This window comes from Malus domestica, chromosome 14 (assembly GCF_042453785.1).
Source record: "Malus domestica chromosome 14, GDT2T_hap1".
Taxonomy (NCBI): Eukaryota; Viridiplantae; Streptophyta; class Magnoliopsida; order Rosales; family Rosaceae; genus Malus; species Malus domestica.
Genome location: NC_091674.1, coordinates 25,906,663 through 25,927,309, shown reverse-complemented (window position 1 = coordinate 25,927,309; position 20,647 = coordinate 25,906,663). Strand labels below are relative to the sequence as shown.

The window sequence follows — 20,647 nt, the reverse complement described above, 5'->3', positions numbered from 1 at the left end:
GACATTAGCTACATTGATAGAATAAATTTAATTACAAAGAGAAGAAATATTATAGTTACTATGCAACCCTATTAAAATCAAGAGATGAGAAATCAGTAAAGCCTTAAATATAAGGGTGCTTGACTAGATTTCTGGTGGGCGAAGGTGGATTCGGCGGGGTGACTGGTCTTAGGCTGCGCCCAATGGGGACTATTGTATTACAATGGCTAAGAATCTCACTTTTGAGTCTACATTCAACATGCGGCACAAAGTTTTTGGCATGATCACCACCTTCAGCTGTACAAGAAAATCATAGCAATCGAGAAACTAATTCGTACCAGATGATTGAGTCAAGAAAGTGAAAAACCTCAAATGAAATGTAGTGTAACTATCTAACACGTTACATACATACGTATCTCAAGGGAAGATATTATATAGTTAAGTACCATGAGGAAGTAATGCACAAGTTGTTTGGAAATGGACCAAAAGAAGCAACATTACTAATGCTGCAATTGGCACCGACTTTGCTGGGAAACAATTCTTCATCATCGGGAGCAGGAACAGTTACATTTGAAAAATCCCTCAACATATTGAGATGAAATGAAGGAGAAGTAAGATTTATAGACTACTTCAGCCTAATTTTTTCAAAAATTAGACTTCTACCTTGGACTTTTTTAGTCCCCCATAGGTTTCACTTTCTACCCCTTGGTAAGTGCTTTCACGTTGAAATTTGCAAATTAAAACTACCTCTAAAAGATAATTAGTGGAAATTTCTTTTCATCTTCTCTCGGATAAAATATTTAGACTATTAAATGAGAGTTTTGATCCTCAGAAACACGAATGTATATACATTATTCATCATCTTCATCCTTGTCTTTGTTAGACGAAGTCAGTTGTCCAGCACATCAACGAAACCTGTGGAGTTTACTTTGGTTTAAACTTCTATCTTTTCAGCCGTTCCTAGTTTATAGGAATGATTGGTATTTGTTTCTGTTGTAATCTGATCTTTTGGTTGTAATCCTATCTTTAGGATCTGATTGTATTTTAGTTGTTCACAACTTCTTGTATCTAGGGTTTTCAAACCTAATCTGTAAGTATGGAAGTATTATAAATACATGCATCCCATGATTGATGGGGTATGCGATTGAAGTGAAACAAACTGAGTCTCTAGATTTTACATGGTATTGAGCCCTTTTTTTGTCTAACGACATCGATCCTTTTCTTCCCCACGCTCCAATGGCTGAAAACAATGTTTCCCCCTCATCCTCCAATACCAACCCTACTCCCAACCCCACTACAAATCCGTCCTTCCACCCTTTTTCCACCGTCGTTAACATCAAACTTGACAGGACCAACTACCCACTGTGGTTGGCCCAAATTCTCCCAATTCTCAAAAGTAGAGATCTGATGGGATATGTGGATGGTACCTTGGTGTCCCCGTCCAAGTACGTATCTGGTTCAACAACTGTGGATCCTGCCTACACTGCATGGGTTCAACAGGATCAAATGATCCTCAGCTGGATCAATGGATCTTTAACAGCGTCTGTATTGTCTGTCGTGGCAAGCAAGAGGACTGCTCGCGCCACCTGGGAAGCACTCGAGCAACGGTATGCTTCTACTTCTCAAAACAGGATTTTGTTTTTGCGGAATGAATTGATGCAGACAAAGAAAGGTGATCTTTCTGTGGCAGATTACCTAGATCGCATGAACGCGATCGCTGACAACCTTGCCCTAGCAGGGCAACCTGTGAGTGATGATGAACTTGTTCAGATTGTGTTGAACAATCTCGGACCTGCTTTTGAGATGACTGTCAGTGCAGCTCAAGCCCGTGATTCACCAATTACCTACCCTACCCTTGAGGCTTTGCTGTTAACCACTGAACGTCGCATGGCTGTGCACACTGCTTCGTTGGTGGAATCTGCGCCGGTTAATGCCTTTGTTGCCTCTCGAGGACAAGGGTTTGGTCGCACTCGAGGGACTGGAAGAGGAGCATCTTCATCCTTTCGGGGTAATTCTTTCAATCAACGAGGACCTGCACCTCGTAACAACAACAACACCCACTTCCGCACTCTGCCATGCAGTAGCGAGCGGGTTAACTCTAATGGTGAGAGAATTGTTTGCCAAATCTATGGCAAACCAGGTCATCCGGCCCTTGATTGTTATCACAGAATGAATGCTGCATTTGAAGGCAGAATTCCCGCGACCAAGCTCACAGCAATGACGTCTTCTCCAGTCTCTGTCAACAAACAAAAGAATGGAACCTGGCTTCTCGACACAGGTGCCAACGCTCACATTACTCCTGATCTTCAGAATCTGGCTAACCCTAAAGAGTACAATGGTAATGAAACTATTGGGGGTGTAGGTAATGGATCTGGCATTTCTATCTCTCATACTGGTTCAACTACATTACATACTTCCACTTGCTCATTTGACTTACCTAATATTCATCACTGTCCCACTGCCTCCCAAAATATTCTCTCCGCACATAAATTTACATTAGACAACCATTGCTACCTACTGATTTTTCCCTCCTTTTTCCTTGTTAAGGACCTCAAGACCCGGAAGACGCTTTTCCAAGGGAGATGTGAGAATGGATTATATCCATTTCCATGTGGCATTGGACAACTCAAGCATCCAATATCTGCATTTGTAGGGCTTCGGTGTTCAGTGAATACATGGCATGCGAGGCTAGGTCATCCTGCCAATTCTATCATTAAGTTTTTAATTTCAAATAATTTGGTACCAATTCATGGTACTTCAAAGGTCAATTTTTGTGAGTCTTGTCCCTTAGGTAAGAGTACTAAGTTACCTTTTCAATTGTCCGAGTCTGTTTCTAAGTTTCCGTTGCAACTGGTACATTCTGATGTGTGGTGTTCTCCCATTATTTCAAATGAAGGTTTTCGTTACTATGTTTTGTTTGTGGATGATTACTCTCGCTATTCTTGGATTTTTCCAATGAAAAACAAAAGTGAAGTGTTTCAAATCTTTGTTCAATTTAAGGCCAATGTTGAAAAAATGCTGAATTTTCCACTTAAAACTCTTCAATGTGATGAAGGTGGCGAATATAAAAGTCATGCCTTTACTAAATTTCTCGCTGCTAATGGCATTTCACAAAGGTTTTCATGTCCCAAACACCCTGAACAAAATGGAATTGCCGAGCGCAAACATCGCCATATTGTTGAAACAAGCATAGTCATGCTTTCTAAATCTCACATGCCTAACCGATTTTGGTTTGATGCATGCTCCACGGCCTTGTATTTGATAAATCGTTTTCCCACCAAACTTCTATCCTATGCGTCTCCTTATGAAAAACTTTTTCAAAAACAGCCAAAGTATGACACTTTAAAGGTTTTTGGATGTCGATGTTTTCCTTGGTTGGTACCTTACATGCAAAATAAACTTCAACCAAAATCAAAACCGTGTGTCTTCTTAGGTTATTCACTGAATCACCAAGGTTACAAGTGCTTGGATCTGTCTACAAGACGCATTTATGTGTCTCGCCATGTCCTATTCGATGAGGACTCCTTCCCTTTTAAGGGTCTCACATCTTCTTCGGCAAGTGTCACACCCTCAGGTACTACCCAAGCCACAGACTTATTATTAACTTTTGATAACCCTAGTTGCCCTAGTATGCCTCAACCTCGTCATCTTGATCTGGTCGTACCATCCCTTGCCCAAGCCGTTACTCCCACCCAAATACCTATTGCCACAGAAGCCTCCCACCCTATTACCCAATCTCACCCTCCTGCCGTCCCACCCTGCCCTCCAATACCAGTGTCATCCGCTCCTGCCCAGACTATCCAACCATCAAATGAGCACGTTGGCGTACCTTCTGAATCTGTGCTCCTTGTCACTGCCAGTGGCCAACCCCATTCAATTACCACACGCTCCAAGTCAGGCATCCATAAACCCAATCCAAAATATGCTATGCATTTAACTGTTGACAACTTCCATGTTGAACCAACGTGTTTCAGTCAAGCTGTCAAGTCTCAGGAGTGGAGGCATGCCATGGTTCAAGAGTTTAATGCCCTGCAGTGATGTGGAACTTGGAGTTTGGTTCCTCATCGTCCCAACATGAATCTGCTGCCAAATAAATGGGTGTTCAAGTTGAAGCGACGTGCTGATGGTTCGATTGAAGGCTATAAAGCTAGACTTGTCGCCAACGGGTTTCATCAACAGGCTGGAGTGGATTACAGTGAGACCTTCAGTCCCGTTGTTAAGCACAGTACGATACGGCTTGTTTTAAGTCTTGCCGTGTCCAACAAATGGCCTGTCAGGCAGCTGGATGTGCAAAATGCGTTTTTGCATGGTTTTTTGCAGGAAGAAGTTTACATGCGTCAGCCACCGGGTTTTGTTGATCAACAATGCCCTACACATGTGTGTAAGCTTCAACGCAGTATTTATGGTTTAAAACAAGCGCCCAGGGCTTGGTTTCAAAGGTTCTCCGATTTTCTGCTTGAACTTGGTTTTCACGAATCTAGTTGTGACTACAGTTTGTTTGTCTTCAGAAAGCAAGGTGTGTATATTATTCTTTTAATTTATGTCGATGATATACTAATCACCGGCAATAGTCCTCCTCAAATTTCCAGGTTGATTACGCGACTTGGTACGTTGTTTTCGATGAAAGATTTAGGTCATCTTCGTTATTTTTTAGGTATCGAAGTCAACTACTATAGGACTGCAATGCATTTGTGTCAGTCTAAATATGCATTAGACTTGCTTTCTCGTACAAAATTTACTGAAGCCAAGCCTATCTCTACTCCGGTCTCTTCGGGACATAAGCTCAGTGCGTATAAGGGAGACTCGTTTGACAAACCTGAGGTATATCGTAGTGTCGTTGGAGCACTACAATATATCACCATTACACGCCCCGATCTGTCCTATGTTGTCAACCAAGTGTGCCAATTTATGCATGCTCCTACAACGTCTCACTGGATGGCTGTCAAACGGATTTTGCGATATTTGAAGGCTACGCATAATCATGGTCTTCTCTATAAGCCTGGGACTACTCAACTCAGTGCCTTCTCTGATGCAGATTATGCAGGCAATCCGGATACTCGGCATTCTACGGGTGGTTTTTGTATATATCTTGGTTCCAACCTTGTCTCCTGGAGCTCTAAGAAACAGAAGACCGTATCTCGGTCTAGTGCTGAAGCCGAGTACCGGCAGTTAGCATACACTGCGGCGGAGCTCTCCTGGTTCAGGTCTTTATTCAAAGACTTGCATTTGCATTTGATTCCTCCTCAAATATGGTGCGATAATATCTCCTCCATTGCCCTAGCGTCCAATCCCGTATTTCATGCACGAACAAAACACTTAGAAGTTGATTATCACTATGTCAGGGAGAAGGTTGTTCGTGGTCAACTATTGGTTAATTATATTTGTTCCCAAGATCAAATTGCGGACTTGTTTACCAAAGGCCTGTCGTCGTCTCGGTTTAAGTTTCTTGTCTCCAACCTTCCGGTTGTTCCACAACCTGTCAGCTTGCGGGGGGCTGTTAGACGAAGTCAGTTGTCCAGCACATCAACGAAACCTGTGGAGTTTACTTTGGTTTAAACTTCTATCTTTTCAGCCGTTCCTAGTTTATAGGAATGATTGGTATTTGTTTCTGTTGTAATCTGATCTTTTGGTTGTAATCCTATCTTTAGGATCTGATTGTATTTTAGTTGTTCACAACTTCTTGTATCTAGGGTTTTCAAACCTAATCTGTAAGTATGGAAGTATTATAAATACATGCATCCCATGATTGATGGGGTATGCAATTGAAGTGAAACAAACTGAGTCTCTAGATTTTACAGTCTTGTGGATCAGTGGATGGTTCGTTAGTTTTTTTTTATTCTGCCTTTTATTTTGGTGATTTCAATACTCTTTTTAATTTTGTGCATTCTCTGTTAATCTAGAGCATTAATCTTACTTTAATTTTTCAATTTAAAGGCTACAAAACAGGAGGGTTGTGTAAAAGTCATTTCTGTTTTTATCGTTTGATACCAGTGATATTGGGGAAGGGCAACTCGAACTCAGGGCCTCACATGCATGGGAGAATGCTATGAACCAACTAAGCTACACGCTCCTTACCTGATTGTGCTTTTCGTATATGCCATGTGACAACTGGGGAAAACTACTTGAAGTTCAATACTTCAGGGAAAGAAAAACGCTACTGACATGAGAAGGCACGCAAAGTGTTTAGCACTCCTATAGAATCAATTAGAACATAAAAAGTGGTTAATTAAGGGGGTTTTCTCCTATTAGAACTCTATATGTGTTTTTGTACAAATACACACACACGATCGGGTCTTTTGAGTTCCTTGTGTAGAAATTGCAGAGATAAGTGGATCGTATACCAAAATATTCGTCAAACACATGGACATGCTTTGAAGTTTAAGTCGAGCGTAAGTGGATTCCAGAATTGTTTAAAAGCCAAATGGACTTGCAAACGAGGCAACAAGTTCAACCACTAACTACCCATCATAAAACTTCCATAGGTATATATATATATATAGCCTTCATCAAGACCTTTTCTGTGACTTTTGTGCGTTTTTAATGGGTGAGGGTGGCGACGACTTGAGGATTAATCTTAGGCTGCGCCGAACGGGCACAATTTTGTTGCTAACAATCTCACTTTGACATCCAAATTTCCCTTCTTTTCTTCCAATTATCTTCATCAAGTCATCTCCACATTCGACACCCGGTAAAGTATTCTTCTCATTGCCTTGAGCCACAAGAAATCGTAGCAAGAAAGAAAATTGGTAGTTGTAAGAAAGTTATCCTTGAAAACTTATATTAAAGCCAAAAAACACCAAGAAGAAAAATAACATTACCATGAGGAAGTGATGAAGAAGTTGCATGAAAAACACCGAGAAGAAGATACAATGCTGCAACAACTAAAACCAACTTTGCTAGAAAACTGCTCATCTTTGTAAATTGCAGGAACAAAAACTTGTGGAAGTCTTCGGTATGAAATTATTTCTGGCGAATCTAGTGATCCTAATTAAGGAGATTTACCCTGAAAGCAAGCAGACTTATTGGGAAATGTCAATGAAATATTTTATAATTAATGATTTTTTGCCTACTTTAATGAGAATTTGGTACAAATTGCATTGTTTAAGATCTGGCACAACTGAAACCACAAAACCAGCCCATTTGTGTGATAATTCTGATAACTTTAGCTTCAGACGAAGCTACTGCAAGTGGTTATATATATTCTTCTTGGAAGCTTTATTGTCTAGATCCAGTTCATATGCTGCTCTCTTGTATTTTAAGAGAAAGAAAGACGAGTAATTTCATTTTTAAAGACTGACCGGAAATTTTTTTTTTGTATTTAACTCTCATAATTTGATCTCATTTGTCGATATCATTGATTATTTAGGGTATGGGATGATGCATTTAGATGTTCGTTTTTAGGTTTTGAGTATCAATTTTTAGGACATCCAAACCTAAAATCAAAGGTATTAACTAATTCGAGACTAAAAACCTAAAGTCCAAGCTTGAAATGTTCTACATCAGTACCGAGATCAATTAATCATGTCAACAAATGAGATCAAAGTTCAAGCAAGGTTCTAAAAGACATTATTAGGTGCTAATCAAGCGGCAGAGATATATCCACGAAGCTCGGGATTTGAAGCATTCATATTCCATTAAAAATAAATCCTCAGTATTTCCAAGCATTACAAGCTGCCAAACAAAAAACACAACGACAAACTCAAACCTACATAAATTTTGAAATTAAAAAATATTGAATTCAAATTTATAAACTCAAACCTACATGAATTTTGAAATTAAAAAAATATTGAATTCAAATTGAGTTTGGGTTGGAACCTCACCTTGTTTTGATATGGCCCATTCATTGTCCTGGCCCAGAGCCCAAGAGAAGTATCCGCCCAAGCCCAACGACTTCGCACCGGACCTTCACGTTCACGGACCGGACACCATCATACCCGATCCAAGAGCTACCCGAATAAGAATAGTAAGACGCTGATTCGGTATCAAACACAACTGTTGCATTGGTTCTCTTGTTAAAATGAACGATTTGGTGATAGACCAAAACACCATCCCAAGAGCCCACACCCAAAGCCGGTGCCCCGATCCCGTTCACTTTCGAGTCCTTGAGCGTCCAAGTCCGCCCGTACAAAGGCAGACCCACGACCAGCTTTTTGGGTGGGACACCGGCTTCAATCCACGACCCGATTCCGTAACGAGTACTAATATTACTGTTGGAATCATCCAACGCAGCATTCATCCCGGTGAAATTTTCCCATGACCCATGATAATCATAGCACATTGGGCTGGCCCAATCCAAATATTTACTTATTGCCCCGGCCGGATACGATCTCGGACCGTCGTAAAAAGTAAATTTCGATGCATAATATACCGCGGAGGTTAAAAGTAAACGGGGCTTCCCGGTAACTCTAGGCTCATTATTTAGAGCCTTTCTCCATTCCTTGTATAACAAGGCAAGATTTGACATTTCCGCAGCATCCTTAGGAAATACCCAGACCAAGTCAACGCCGTAGAACCCGTATTTCCGAGCCACCTGAATTGTGGAGTTGATGAAAACTTCTCTGGTCGCCTGCGTGGAAGCCATGAGTGCAAACACGGTTGCATTGTTAATTGTCACCGCCTCTTATGTACAGGAGTGTGGTGACGGGCGGGATTTTGGTCCGGAACACTTTGATGAATTCGGGATTTTGGTTCGGGGCGCTTTGATGAAACCTATCATTCATAAAGCTAAAGAGGCATACTCCACATTGATATTTCTTCTAATTTCTTCGTTGAAAAAGTATCTCTCAAAGCACTTTTTCCTTTCAGTTGTAAGCTCAACATCTCGATGTGAAGCAACACAACTAGGGTCTTCTTGGAGCCTTTCTCAACTATAATATCTAAAATAAAAGAAATAGCACTTTGAAAATATAATCATAAAGCTAAAGAAAAATTTAAAAGAATTTACAAGGAAATTAGCAAAATCATTACCTTGGATTTAATGAATGTCCCAAACAGTGAAGTGGCGTGTTACTTTTAGTCCATCGCTCCAATAAAATGTGATACAATGCATAAAGAAAACTGTTATTTTCATGTAATGCCTTGCACTTATTCCTGTAGATAGCAGCTTTCACCTTTTTAATCATAGCATCCCACCACTCATACACCAAATGAAGACAAGATTTATTTGTGTCAACCATTTTAGAATATCATGTATTGGAGTTGTAAAGAAAATAATATAATCAATATTCTCCCAAAAATACTCTTTCAATATCTTTTGCTTCACCATCATTGTTTTAACCAAATCATTTTCTTTGTACAAAGCCCAATATGGACTAATCACCATTTGTTGTAAACCTTCCTTTACTTCCTTAAACTTCTAAGCATCACACAAGTGTGGAAGCAAATCTGAAAATTTTAAAAATTAGGACAGCACATAATTGAACAAGAAAAATAGAAAGATAGGCAATCTCATAATTGAACAAGAAAAATTAGGACAGCTTATATAATTGAACAAGAAAATTAGGACTTTAGTTTGCAATGTTCATTAAACATAGGCAATCTCATGTTATGGTTCATAATAAAAAAAAATTTATGGACTAAGCATCTCTAGAAATAGTTGAAATCCACTTGCATTCATCATACCAAACATTTTGTTTCGGCAAGCATATACTCTTCAAAGCAAGATTAAGCGTGTGAACAACACAGGATATCCAAAAGAGCTTAAGATTGTGGGCTTCAATAAGTAACCCAGCAGCTTTACAACATTTTCATAACCAATTTCTTTAATAGCAAGTTGGCAATACAATGCTTGTCTTATTCACCTTCGCAATTAATTGCCCTTAAGAACATAACCCACTTTCACAAGTTGTCATAATATTAATAAGTGGTCTCCTTTGTGCATCTGTCCACGCATCAACACACAGACTTATACTTTTAGTGCTCCATGTGAGCTTGATTAGTTGGAGGCACCACTCAATGTGACTCTTCTTTTGATGTAAAAGAATAGTTTTGCATGCATTGTAACCTAATGGAACATACTCTGGAAGTGTAGAAGCACGCAAATATAAGTTACGATAGTGCGGATTTCTTGCAAGGTTAAATGATAAGCCATATATGTAAAACATCTTTGCAACTTCAACATCACATTGATCTCGAGCCTCATTGTTAAAAGCTTTACTGAGAGGCCCACTTGTTCCCTTTCTCTTCTTTAGATCAAGATTAACTTCAGGTAGATCATAACCAAAAGAACTAGTATTGGGCAAAGAAACATGCCTAAGAGCAGAACTCTTCATTAGTAACGTTGTTGCAAGACGCGATCTCATTTCCAGATGTTTTTAATAAATGAAACTTGACCCTAGAGTAGGATATATAAAAATATTATAAGGAGATAAAAAACGCCTCATGAAAGCATATATAAGAATATTATAATCTAAATTATTCCAGTCTACTATACAATAATATTATTATAATATACAAAAGCAGAAAAGCAAAAGAGGGCTTTTCGTTCAAAGATGGGCTTTGGCCTCAGAAAAGCAAAATGGGAATCAGATTATGCATCGAATGGAGAATCACTGAATCAGTAAAGCAAAGGAATAAGATCAAGAAAACATCGAAATTATTAACAAAATGAAAACGAAAGCTTAAGGAAAGCATGGAATTCGAAACCCAACTCTCACCAGCAGTTGCAAAAGATAAGACGCAGTAGTTGCAGACGGAGATGACAGATCAGTTGCAGATGACAATTAATGGTGAAAGCCTCTCCCAAGGAGTGATTTTTGAGATTCGAGTGAGGAAAAATAGGTAGATCCGAATTTTATACAAAAAATCGTTTTGATTTTTTTTTTTGTTAAAGAATCATTTCAATTTAGCAACCTTCAATCAATCACGATTTTGTGTGGATTAGGGTAATTATATTTTACTTATTTTTTCTGATTATCCTCTTATTTTAGTTTGAGGATACTCATATCTCAACACTAGGATACCCGTATCCCATTGGTCAACAATATATCCACATACCCCGCTATGTATCAGGCACTTTTCCTCCACGTATCCATATCCTCATGTGTCAGATAAGGAATACGTTGGTTTTTCCCGGTATCAATGTATCGTAGCTTCTCATAAAGGGGTGAGACTTATGTATATATATAACGCTCACAGGCAAAAATCCACTCCACCCCTTGTGAGAAAGCTGCCACACTCCACTTCTTGTGAGAGGTTGCCATATTAACGTCTTTGTAATAGGTGAAACTTAAAAATAAATAGAAAAGTTGACTTTGCTTTCAATCCAATTCAGATAATTCTTCGAAGGGTCATGTTCCATGTTCTTAATTATGTGGTAGCCACTAGTATTTCTCATCATTTAAAGCACACACTCGTGATCTCATGCACCCATAAAATTGTTGACGTCCTCGTAAGACCACATCCATATGAAATTGATCAAATCAAGTTGCATATATTGTATAAGTATACATCCATAGGGCCATTGTAGATACATTTAGTGGTGAATGGCGAAGAAAGCAACCAACTAAGACTTTGGAAGCACGTAATTACTTTTTAATGCTTTTAAATTTTAATCTAGACTGTTTATTTTAGGGTTCAATGGATTAGGGGTGGGTTTAGTATTATTTGGTTCGGTTTTTGGCAAAATCGAAAATTGAGCCGAAGTTACTGATCAATTTGGTTTAGTTCGGTTTTCTGTTAGTTTTCTTCAATGCAGTTTTTGGTCGATTCTGTTTTTTTTCAGTCCGGTTCAAATTTTTTTTTCAAAGAAAAATTCTCAAGATCAATATAAAAACAAGCATTCCAACTTGAATCAAAGACATCAAAATCAAAGTTCAAACATTCAAGGTTAACCCACAATCAAGTCTTTCAAAGGGTTTAAATTGAGCTTTGATCGGAAGCAGAAACATTAAACTTAGAAAATCTTCAACATATTGAGATGAAGTGAAGGAGAAAGTTTTTAAAAATTAGTACTTCGGTCTAGCGGTATTCCTCTGCACTTATAAGTGAGAGATCTTAGGTTCGATTCTCGTTAAAGACGAATTTGAACCACATTATTGCTAGTCCATTGTGAGACTCAACCCATCCCATCCCTTTAGTGTAGATAATATCATTTGTGTTCCGAAAAAAAATGATATACTTCTGCCTAAATTTAACAAAAAAATAGACTAATAACCTTGGACTTTTTTAGTCCCCCATAGCTTACAATTTCTTCCCCTTCGTAAGTGCTTTCACATTGAAATTTGCAACTTAAAACTACCTCTAAAAGATAATTAGTGGAAGTTTCATTTCATCTTCCCTCGGATAAAATATTTAGACTATTAAATGAGAGTTTTGATCATCAGAAACACGAATGAATATACATTACTCATCATCTCTTCATCCTTACCTTGTGGATGGACTCATCATCTCTTCATCCTTATCTTGTGGATGGTTGGTGGGTTTGTCTTATTCGGTTTTTTTTTTTTGTTGATTTCAATACTCTTTTTAACTTTGTGCATTCTCTATTAATCTTGACAGTTAATTTTACTTTAATTGTTTAATTTAACAGCTACAACAAAAAGAGTGTGTAAAAGTCATTTCCTTTTTTTGTGTTTAATACAAGTGATAACGAGAAAATGCAACTTGCGCTCAGGACCTCAGATACATGAAAGAATGCTATCAACCACTAAGCTACACACACACAATCCGGTCTTTTGAGTTCCTTGTATAGAAATTCCAGAGATAAGTGGATTGTATGCTTGAAAATTAGTCAAACATGCACATTGACATGCTTGGAAGTATAAATCGAGTAAGTGGCTTGCAGAATGGTCTAAAAGCCGAATGGACTTGCAAATGAGGCAAAAAGTTGAAACACTAACTACCTAAGAATGATAAATCTTCCACAGGTACAATACTATAAACAAAGTTCTATTCGGCACTAATCGGGCAACAGGTAGAGTCTAGCGCCTAAGCGTATAGGTGAGACCTAATTTTAACAAAATTTATTAAAACATATGAATAAATGTCTACTAAATTTAAAAAAAAAATACATAATTGTCTTGTAATATATAAATTGCAAAATAGAATGACATGTAAATTTTAAATAACAGAACATATTGAAAATATGGGGAGAAGCATATAGTGAGTGTTAATCCAACTAGCTATCATATAAGTCTCTTACAATTTATTAGAAAATAAAATGCAAAATGAAAGATAAAATTTATATCTAAGTGACAGTCGTGATCTAAGCAGATCTAGACGGATGTCTAAAGTAGGTTTAGACGTTATTTTTTATTTTTTAAATGCTTATGTACTACGGTGATCGTGCCCAACCGCCTAACCGGTGCTTTTAAGAAAACTGACTATAAACATATATAGCCATTATCATATAAGAAGTGGAGGAGGTGCAGTGCCTGCCTGTGACTTTGTTGGGTTTTTAACGGGTGAAGGCGGCGACGACTTAAGGATTAATCTTAGGCTGCGCCGGACGGGCACAGTTTTCTTGCTAACAATCTCACTTTGGCTACCAAACTTCCCTTCTTTTCTTCCAATCATCGTTGTCGAGCCATCTCCACAGTCAACCTGCGATAAAGTATTCTTCTCGTTGACTTCAGCCACAAGAAAATCGCAGCAAGAAAGAAAATTGTCAGTTGCAAGAAATTATCCTTGAAAACTTATATTAAAGCTGAAAAACGCCAACAAGAAAAACATCATTACCATGAGGAAGTGATGAAGAAGTTGCAGGAAAAACACCGAGAAGAAGATACAATGCTGCAACGACTAAAACCAACTTTGCTAGAAAACTGCTCATCTTTGTAAATTGCAGGAACAAGAACTTGATGAAGCCTTCAGTATGAACTTATTTGTAGCGAATCTAGTGATCCTATTTAAGGAGATTGAAGACCCTGAAGGCAAGCAGACTTATTGCGAAATGACACTGAAATATATTATAATTAATGTTTTTTAGCTTAATTTATTGAGAATTTGGTGCAAATTGCATTGTTTAAGGTTTATGTTTAAGATTATGGAGTTGACAGCTACTTTCACAAACGTTTACTACTCCCGTTGCTTTCTAGGAAGGCAATGTCAGTCACCATATAGTGACACAATTTGACTTTGGATTTTTGACTTAAATTTAAATACAACTGGCACAACTGAAAGGACGAAAACCAGCCCATTTGTGTGACAATTCTGATAACCTTAGCTTTTGACGAAGAAGCTGCAGGTGGTTAATTATATATATTGTTCTCGAAAGCTTTATTGTCTAGAACCAATTCATATGCAGCTCTCTTGTATTTTAAGAGAAATACTTTGTGCAAGATGTGTAAATTCTTTTTCAAAGACCGACACGTCTGGAAAATTAGCCTCTTTTGTATTTAATTTTTTCCAACTTTGATCCCGTTTGTTGATATGATTGATAATTTTAGGATATAGAATAGTGCTTTTAGAGATTCATTTTTAGGTTTTGAGTATCAATTTTTAGGACATCAAACCTAAAGTCAGTGGCGGAGCCACTAAGGGACCCTAACCCATCCTACCTTTTGTTTTCTTGCTACTATTATAATGCTTCAACTGCATATTAGTTTAATACTCTTAAAATTCGAGTGTGTTCTCAATCCAAACTTTTTTCGGTTCCAAGCCAGCCTCATTTCTCTCCATTCCTCTTATTGCAGTGCAATCTTCACTTCCCTTCCTTATTCTATCAACTTTTCTTTAATTTGCTTTAACTTATATTTTAAAATTTTTCTTGCTTACTCTTTACCTCATATTTGCAATGTTAGGTTGCTCTATTGAAGTTAGGGTCTTCTAATTTTTATGCAAATTACTTTAATTTCCTCATGTTCTGAGTTCAAATTACCTATGTATGTGAGAGGCCCTCCCCCACATAAAATCATGACTCCGTCACTGCCTAAAGTCAAAGGTATTAACTAGTATGAGACTAAAAACCTAAACCCCAAGCTTGAAATGATCTACACCGGTACAGAGATCAAATAATCATGTCAATAAATTGAAATCAAAGTTCAAGAGTACAAGTGAAGTTTTTCAACTAATATGTTAAGTACCATGAGCAAGTAATGCACAAGTTGTTCGGAAATGGGCCAAAAGAAACAACAAAACTAATGCAACAATTACCACCAACTTTGCCGGGAAACAAATCTTCACCGGAAGCAGAAACAATTAACTTAGAAAATCCACAACATATTGAGATGAAGTGAACGAGAAGTAAGATTTATAGACTACTTCTTCCTATTCAAAAATTAGACTTCAACCTTGGACTTTTTTAGTCCCCCATAGCCCACAATTTCTACCCCTTGGTAAGTGCTTTCACATTGAAATTTGCAACTTAAAACTAGCTATCTTTAAAAGAGAATTAATGGAAGTTTCTTTACATCTTCTCTCTGATAAAATATTTAGACTATTAAATGAGAGTTTTGATCATCAGAAACGCGAATGAATATACATTACTCATCATCTTTATCCTTATATTGTGGATGGTTTTTAAGGAAAACACCGAGAAGAAGATACAATGCTGCAACAACTAAAACCAACTTTGCTAGAAAACCGCTCATCTTTGTAAATTGCAGGAACAAGAACTTGCTGAAGCCTGCAGTATGAAATTATTCGTAGCGAATCTGGTGACCTCAAGGAGATTGAAAACCCTGAAAGCAAGCAGACTTATTGCGAAATGACATTGAAATGTATTATAATTAATGTTTTTCTGCCTAATTTAATGAAAATTTGGTACAAATTGCATTGTTTAAGGTTTATGTTTAGAGATTATGGAGTTGACATCTACTTTTCACACACGTTTACTACTCCCGTTGCTTTCTAGGAAGGCAATATCAGTCACCATATAGTGACACAATTTGACTTTGGATTTTTTACTTAAATTTAAAATACAACTTGCACAACTGAACCGACAAAAACTATACCATTTGTGTGACAATTCTGATAACTTTAGCTTTTGATGAAGAAGCTGCAAGTAGTGTTATATATATATATATATATATATATATATATATATATATATATATATATTCTTGGAAGCTTCATTGTCTAGATTCAATTCATATGCTGCTTTTGTATTTTAGAGAAATACTTCATGCAAGATATGTGATTTCTGTTTTATAGAAGGAAATGTCGGAAAAACCTATTTTGTATTTAATTTTCTCCACCTTTGATCTAATTTGTTGATAACTCGATATGATTGATTATTTTAGGGTATAGAATGGTGGTTTTAGAGGTTCATTTTTAAGTTTTGGATTATCAATTTTTAGGACATCAAACCTAAAATCAAAGGTATTAACTAATTTGTGATAAAAAACCTAAAGTCGGCTTGAAATGATCTACACTGGTAACGATATCAATTAATCATGTCAATAAATGAGATCTAAGTTCATGAGTACAAGTGAGTTTCTCAACTTATTACGTGTCTTGTACAAAAAAAAAAAAAATCCTCACATATCTATAAAATTTTCTTTTAGGCTTGTTTTTAGTTACACCCCATGGAACTTGATTTAATCTCACTTTGCTCCTTGTAACGCAAAAGTCACCACTTTACTCTTCAAAACTCAAAGTTTGCTTTATTTTACCCATAAAACTTAAAAGTCGTTTTTATAAAACTCAAAATTCGTTCCACATTGCTTAGATATGTTAATTTCTTATGTAAATTTGATTTGGGTGCGCAAGGCTAATAAATTTCTTTTTGATTTTTTCATCCCTTCAATTTTCATTAAACTTAATATTCTCTTATTGTTGAATGTTAATGCATAATGGAGATTTATAATTAAATTTATTGTATATGTGGCATAGTCTGGTTAGGTGTTGGGTCCCACATATATTTTAGGAGGCAACCTATAAGTTTTAGAGAGAAAATAGAGTCTACAAATCAAAGTGGAACGAATTTTTAGTGTCAGGAAGTAAAGTTGTGAGAGTGACTTTTGAATTACAGATGACAAAATAAGATCAAAATGGAGTTCCGGAGGCCGTAAATAAAAGTAGAGAACTTTAACGAAAAACTCATGGTACTGAATATAATGGAAAGTCAAGACATATAAGGCGACGACATAAAACCATTAGACAGCTACTCAAGAATGGAACTATCTCCATTGACTATATTAAATCAAAGGAGAATATTGCCGATCCTTTGACAAAAGGCCTATCCAAGGATCAAGTAGCATTTACATCGAGGGGAATGGGTTTAAAGCCAACTCAATGAGTTATAACTTGACGGAAACCTAACCTAGCTAATTGGAGATCCAATGGTCTAGGTTCAATAGGCAAACTAGTTGAGGAAAACTCAAGGTAAGAAACACACAATCCTTACTTATTCCTATGATGGCAAACAGTGTGTTACCTGTAAGACGTAAAGGGTGAATCATTATTCTTAATAATGCTAACATCTTATAGTTGAGATGAATAGAACAGGTTATTCTTAGTTAGCATTACCTATATGAGATTGATGTGGGGTCGCATCTTTGAGATTTGATATGGCTACAATTCTCTAAATGTCTCATGAAATCAGGATATGTTTAGGACCAAAATGAACACAACCGTATGAATTGACGTGTGTCAAGCTGTGATATGTGTGATACTTCTTGTTTCGATTTACTACTTACAATGATCAGTTCAAGATATTAAATTCACTGCTTCATTAGGTAAATCTGATAAGTACTCACTAGAGAAGGTTCAAGTCCAAAAGACACCTATCCCGATGCATATCATATCTCAGTTCTTTGAAACGATGTTACTAATTTAGTTAGTATCTTATTTTCTATTCAAATGTGGGGTATTGCTAGCGTTTGAATAGAAAATGTGGGGTATTGTTGGAACTTGTGAGTGTGGGACTCAGTCCCACATCGCCCAAACAAATTGTTAAACACCTCTTTATAAGTGGTTTAACTCACTTATGGTTTAAAATGAATTGGGCCCAAGCTATGGACATTGGGCCTTATAAATGGAGGTTTAGGTGTATATATTAAATGTCAAAGATGGGCCTTGGATTCAGTTTAATTTTTTGTTTTTAATTTTTGGATTCAGTTTTTCCGAAAGGATAAAACTAAGTGAACAGTTACGTCCGTTTTTAATTTATGGCAGTCCGCTCAGAAACGAAATACATCAATTCAATCACTCCTTTTATTCCTTATAGAGAACAACACTACTAATTCGTCAAGAATCCAAGTTCGTGTGCAAGAACTTGGATTAGATAGTTGTATCCTGCAAGATAGACGTCCTTTGAACTACTACACCGGTGTAGGGACGTATTTCTGTCTTAGGAGATTGCTCTGCAAGTATCTATCTTCCGAAAACAAGTCAGTGTTTTTTTGTTTTTTGTGATTTGTTATTCAAATTCATTAAATTGTTCATATTGTAAGATATATCGTATATTTGTGAAATTTCTATTCAAGATAAACTGTATAATTGTTATATATTATACACTTGACATTTGATTGTTCTAACAGTTCAGATTTTAGGATTTTTTTTTTCTTTTTTGAAACGGAAAGGTTCAGATATTTAGATCAGAGCAACTGGATAAATAATAATAATAATAATAATAATAATAATAATAATAAATCAGAGCAACAACAGATTTTCTGTAGAATTGAAAAAAGACCCCCCAGGCCAAGTGTACTTGCAAATGAGGCAGCACAGTTGAAACACTATCACTTCTCTTGGGAATGGCCTATATCCATATAACAGGTAAAAGAAGAGAGCAATCATTTAGCAATAGGAGGAGGTGTAGAATGACCCATCGATGATCGTTGACCTTTAGCCGGTGCAGGCGGCGAGGAAACCATTGTTCTTTAGACTGCAGCCAGGATTTCTTCCAATTATCTTCCTCAAGCCATCTCTGCACCCAGCATGTAACAAACTCTCCTTTCTACCTTCAGCCACAAGAATTTACACCAATCAAGGAATGTTGTTAGGTTAATACCGAGAAAGTGTGATCCTCGAAAATATGATAAGCTACAGTGATCGAGTAAAAATCCAACTATATCTATACAACGCATGTAATGCAATATGCAATATCAGTAAATGGTAAATCGTAAAACTGAATGATGTCGTGCTTTGAGTTTTTATATTTACCGTGAGGGAGTAATGTAGAAGTTGCAGGGAGAACACACACAAGAAGATGTACTGCTACTAGGGCTAAAACCAACTTTGCAAGAAAACTGCCCATCATGGAAGAACAAGAACTTGCAGAAGCTAGACTTCAGTGTGAATACATACTAGTGAGAACCCTGAAAGCCAGATTTATAGAGTCTCTGTTTAATTTCTTGAGTTATATTATCTAATATAATATATAATATATAAACCAAATTGGCACAAAGAGAAAACCCAAGTTGACAATGTGGTAGGAGATGGGCAGAAATGTTGGTCTAAAGGCTTTATGATGAATAGAGCAGCCGATTTTGAAAATTTTGCTTTTGTCACCTTTTTCAATAAGGAGTCTCGTTGTCTCTCTATCTTGAAACTTTACAAGGGAAAAGTAAGACGTGTGAAAATAATTATATTACATGCTTAAATTATGTCAGTTGATCAAGATAATGTGCATCATTGTTTTATTCAAAAAAAAAATATACGCAATATGAAGGTGGATAAATCCAAAATTCATCGTCAAAATTGGGTATAAAACCATTGAAGAATACAAGTTATATATTTTGAGATGTATTCTTCCACTTGAATTACCTGGCTAATAATCAAATAATAATGAGGACACAGGCCAACAATACATCTCAAACCTACTACTGCAACCACTAAAATAAACTTCTCATTGCAATAAATTTATATTGTAATAATCCGATATACATCAATGTTGATTCAATTAGGAAAAAAGATGAAAAACAAGGATTAGCACCAATAAACTTCCTAATGTAAGCACAGGGCAGCATGATCTTCTTCCCAGCTTTGAGATTTGGAGGAATATCACCCGAGCCGTACGTGTAAGAGCAACGGAGCTATCTTCCATCGACTCCCAAGGTTCAACACAAAGAGCTTGTTGGTGACAAACAACGTCAAAGCCAAATATTGGACTTGCAATGAGGCAACAAGTTGAAACAATAAATTTCAAAGGAATGATCAACAAACATAGACAAATTTATAAGCGTAGATAGCCATCATCATGCAATAAGTGGAGGAGGTGCATAGCCACCCTGTGATTTATGTCGATTTTTAAGGGGTGACGGTGGAGAGGATGTAACGATTTTTCTCAGGCTACGCCGGATGGGCACAGTTTTCTTGCTAACAATCTTGCTTAGACATCCAAAGCTACCTTCTTTTCTCCAAATTATCTTTCTCCAGCCACCTCTGCAGTCAACACTCGATAAACTACTCTTCTCAGCGCCTTCACCCACATGAAATCACAGCAAGAAATGTTAACAGCTAGAAAGTTCGATCCCTGAAAACTTTGATATATTCAAGCCAACATAGTAAGTAAATATGTAAATACGGATCTGATCACAGAAGGAAGATAACATTACCATGAAGAAGTACTACTGATGAAGAAGTTGCAGGAAAAACACCAAGAAGAAGATATACCGTTACAACAGCTAAAACCAACTTCGCCAGAAAACTGCTCATCTTGGAAAGCAAGAGCAAGAACTTGTAGAAGCAAGGCTTATAGATCTGAGCTAAGTAGTCTTTAAAATATAATTATATATATGTGTGTGTGTGTGTTTGTCTTAAATAAAGTGGGCGGTAGCTAGAA

The 20,647-nt window shown here is 37.0% G+C and overlaps 4 long non-coding RNA genes and 1 pseudogene across 4 annotated transcripts; all 5 read right to left on the bottom strand.

Moving 5' to 3' along the window:
* Positions 1-7,573: 7,573 nt before the first annotated feature.
* Positions 7,574-8,836, bottom strand: LOC139187643 (class V chitinase CHIT5a-like; annotated as a pseudogene).
* A 727-nt stretch (positions 8,837-9,563) lies between these two features.
* On the bottom strand, positions 9,564-10,825 carry LOC103455189 (uncharacterized). The gene is made up of 2 exons (XR_011575591.1): positions 10,635-10,825; positions 9,564-10,312 (listed from the first exon to the last, which is right to left on the bottom strand). It is a non-coding gene; the product is annotated as an uncharacterized lncRNA (long non-coding RNA).
* A 2,256-nt stretch (positions 10,826-13,081) lies between these two features.
* On the bottom strand, positions 13,082-13,797 carry LOC139191386 (uncharacterized). Its single transcript, XR_011575427.1, has 2 exons — positions 13,657-13,797; positions 13,082-13,547 (listed from the first exon to the last, which is right to left on the bottom strand). It is a non-coding gene; the product is annotated as an uncharacterized lncRNA (long non-coding RNA).
* Positions 13,798-18,489: 4,692 nt separating this feature from the next.
* LOC139191571 (uncharacterized) lies at positions 18,490-19,211 on the bottom strand. The gene is made up of 2 exons (XR_011575636.1): positions 19,027-19,211; positions 18,490-18,824 (listed from the first exon to the last, which is right to left on the bottom strand). It is a non-coding gene; the product is annotated as an uncharacterized lncRNA (long non-coding RNA).
* Positions 19,212-19,689: 478 nt separating this feature from the next.
* On the bottom strand, positions 19,690-20,591 carry LOC108172932 (uncharacterized). The gene is made up of 2 exons (XR_001789513.3): positions 20,421-20,591; positions 19,690-20,284 (listed from the first exon to the last, which is right to left on the bottom strand). It is a non-coding gene; the product is annotated as an uncharacterized lncRNA (long non-coding RNA).
* Between the last annotated feature and the right edge of the window lie 56 nt (positions 20,592-20,647).